Below are 4,056 nucleotides of genomic sequence, written 5' to 3'. Positions count from 1 at the left end.
AAATGTAAAAAAATATATATTAAAAATTTAATTATTTATGCAATTTTTTGAGAAATAATATTATGACAATCGCCGTTAGGTTAAACATTTCTTTTCTTGGTTTATTTATTTAAAACGAAAAATAAGAAAACGAGAGAGCATGCAAACTCAAAGGTTGACACGCCAACTTACATGTAATGATGTAAATGTAATTAAAGCGAAGTCAGTGTACGAATTCAAAATCTTTTTATAATGAACAACCGAAATAATTCCTGCACATGCAACTCTAGCAGTGTATGCCACCACATCTTTTACCTACATAAATCTCAACTACTCCAAAGTCCAAAGTAAATGAAAGAAGCTAAAGTCAACATATAATTGTTTATTAATTTATTATTTTTTTTTAAAATTAAAAGTGAGACTCTAACATGAGACCTTCAGATACTGTGTTATTTGACCTATTGTTCATTGGTATTTATTAATTTTTTTTTAAAGTTAGGAATCAGACTCGAACTCAAAACCTATAACTATGAGTGAGGATGAAAAAATTATGTTATTTGAAATATAATTTGTTGATCATTTATTTATTTATTTATTATTTGATATCAGCTTCATTCATCAATTTCATGTATATAAGTTTTTAGCTTTATTTACTTAAATAAAATAAAGGGATTCTAAAATTATTTGATTTTTTAAAATTAATTTTCAAAACACAAATTTTTTATTAATATATAAATTGTTCCAGGACAATGTGTTTTGGATTATATGTTAAACGTTATATTTTAGAATAATTTATACTTGAAAGTTTTTTTAAAAATTGTTCATAAATCGTTCTAGGGCAATGAGCCTCCTAAATTGAACATAAATCGCCTCATTCTATGATGATTTATATTTTTTACTCTTAAAACACAACCGTCTGAGATGATTTATATTCAAACTTAAACTTTAGAAATCTATGACGATTTACGTGTTGGAGGCTAACCTTTAAAATCCTGTGACAATTTACATGCGAATAGATAAAGCTCAAGACCTTATCGTGATTAACGTTATAGTTAAAGAACTACTATTGTCACCGTATCGAAGTTTTTGGAGAGAAAGTTGAGGCAGTGAATGAAAGGGTAGTGAGCACCGGAGTACGGCATATAGCGGCTAGGTTGCGTTGGAGTACGGCAGAGTGGCTAGTTTGCAGCGGAATGGGAAAAATCAGCGCTAAGACAAGGATGACTGCCAATTAATAAGAGAGATATGTATCAGTACATAAATAGTCACAGAACTTTGAAGGTTAGTTTCCAATACGTAAATTGTCACAGATTTTTGAAGTTTAAGTTTGAATATAAATTATTTCAGACTGTTGTATTTTAAGAGTAAAAAGCGTAAATCATCATAATGTGTGACGATTTACATTTAATTTGGGATGTCCATAACTTTAGGACGATTTATGAATAATTTTAAGAAGACTTCCAAACATAAATCGTCATAGGATATAACGTTTTACATATAATCCAAAACACAGTACCTTAAAATGATTTATATATTAATATGAATGGAAGATTTGCATTTTAAAAATTAATTTAAAAATATAAAATAATTTTGGATTTCTTTATTTGTTCTACTAACTTACCTTACTACCTATTAACTAATATTTATTATATAAGCCTGATTCGTTGTTAACACGTTGCTATTTTATGGGTAAATTTTTCTTTGAAAACGTTGAACAATTTATCATCATGAGTGTACAGAAGTAAATAATATCACAAACATAAATATGAACAGAAATATTCACACATCTTCGTAGGCTTAGTTCTTGATTTGGTTTATTTTTTAAAAGTAGCTTATAAAAGCTAACTTTTAAAAGATGATTTTTTAAAAATTGTAGCATTTATGTTTGGTAAATGGTAAATAAAATAACTTTTAATAAATACAAGCAACAACAATTGCGTTTGGTAAAATAGCTTTTAAAATTTAAAAATACTATAATAGACATAAATGCAAGCATTAAATTTGAAAATTAGTTAACATATGAGGTTATATTAGACTTTTAAATATTGAAAAGCACAAGCTAACTTTGGAAAACTCTATCTTAAATGCTTTTAAAAGTATCCCGATATGAACTTTTAAAAAGTACAAGCACCTCTTCGAAAAGTTTTACCAAACCAAGCCTATATATAGTAGCTACCAACCACCAGTTCATGATGACCAGTTCCATTCTTTATTATGAATGAAATAGCAGGTTATTGATTTATTATATACATGTTACTATTTTTAGTTATTAATCAGTATTTGTGTATCATTGTGGTTTGTAATATACTATAAATATTTCAAACAAGTAAGATACCTAAGTATCAATTATATGAACAGAAAAATAATTCTAAAAGGCACTATACAAGTCGGAATCGAATTATGAAAATAGAATTAATTATTAGAAAAGGACTATGAAAGGCACATTATTAGATAACTATGTGTCTCTCCAACTTTATTTAATTTTTTATTTTATCAACCATTTTGATGATATACTTTATAGTTGTGAATGAATGATATGTACGAGTTAGTGTATCATAACTTTATACACAATGAATGTTGAGAACGCGAAAAGAAGAATATTAAGTCATCTCATAAAATACACTCATAATGTGTTTGTTTGTTTTTATTTTTTTAGAATTACATATATTTTTGGTGCAAAAAGTACTAAGATTCTGAATCTTTTCTGTGTATCCTTTCAATTAAGAGCCATCCAAATTATTAAAGATACATCCAAAGTCAGCATATTTAATATCAATATTTAAATTAGCATAACAATTTAATCTAACCGAATTTATAGCAAAACTAAAAAAAAACAAAGAGAAGGGGAAAATAATCAAATTGGAGTATCGAATTAATTTGTAAGGAGATATCTATTCATAAACTGATTATTTTTTAACTTGGTGAACTCAAATTTAAGATAATTAATAAAAAAAATAAATAATAAATATATGTCATAATATTCATAGTTTTTATAAACCTAAACATAGATATAGACATTAACAAAAAAATGATTAAGAATCTCAATTCATTTTTTAATCTTTTTTAATTTTAAATAAAAAAATTGCATTTTTTATCTTTTTATTAAAAACTCACCTATATATTTAAATTCTAAATATTAGAATATGAATTACGCCTCCTAATAAGTAATAACCATTACTCCTGAGTCTTAACCAAATAATGAAGGAAAGAAACATTATGGGCCTAGTGAGTCAAGTGACACACGTGCGTGATGGAACTAGAGCCTTTTAGATGTTAAAAGAAGATAAGGAACGCAATACTTGTGAAATAGGCAAAAAAAATTAATTTTCAATTTTGCAAGACAATATCAGTAAAATTAGACTTGATTTGGTAAAGTTTTTATTTTTTAAAAGTAGCTTATAAAAGCTAACTTTTAAAAGATGATTTTTTAAAAATTGTAGCATTTATGTTTGGTAAATTAAATTAAAAATAACTTTTAATAAATACAAGCAACAACAATTGCGTTTGGTAAAATAGCTTTTAAAATTTAAAAATACTATAATAGACATAAATACAAGCATTAAATTTGAAAATTAGTTAACATATGAGGTTATATTAGACTTTTAAATTTTGAAAAGCATAAGCCAACTTTGAAAAGCTCTACCTTAGGTGCTTTCAAAAGTACCCCGATCTTTTAAAAGCTACAAACACAAGCACATGATCTTTTTAATTTACCAAACACAAAATGAGAAGCTTGAGCTTTTAAAAAGCACAAGCACCTCTTCAAAAAGCTTTACCAAACCAAGCCTTAGACTAACAGCAAACAAATTATTGATATTTTTTAATTTTAAAATATAAATATCTATAAAAAATATTTTTTATTTGAATTTAAATAAAATATCAAAAAATAAAATAAAATGAATAAACATAAAAAATTTAAATTTTGTATTTTAGTTCAAATTCTAAAAAATATGCACTTTTCCAGATTTATGAACTTGAAATGAAATGATAAATAAATTAGAGGCACAAAATCAGTTGTGAATGTATCAATATATTTATTTATCATTCTTCTTATAATTTAAATGAAATATTTTCTAT

The sequence above is a fragment of the Arachis ipaensis genome, chromosome B09 (assembly GCF_000816755.2).
Source record: "Arachis ipaensis cultivar K30076 chromosome B09, Araip1.1, whole genome shotgun sequence".
Taxonomy (NCBI): Eukaryota; Viridiplantae; Streptophyta; class Magnoliopsida; order Fabales; family Fabaceae; genus Arachis; species Arachis ipaensis.
This window is presented reverse-complemented; position numbering follows the sequence as displayed.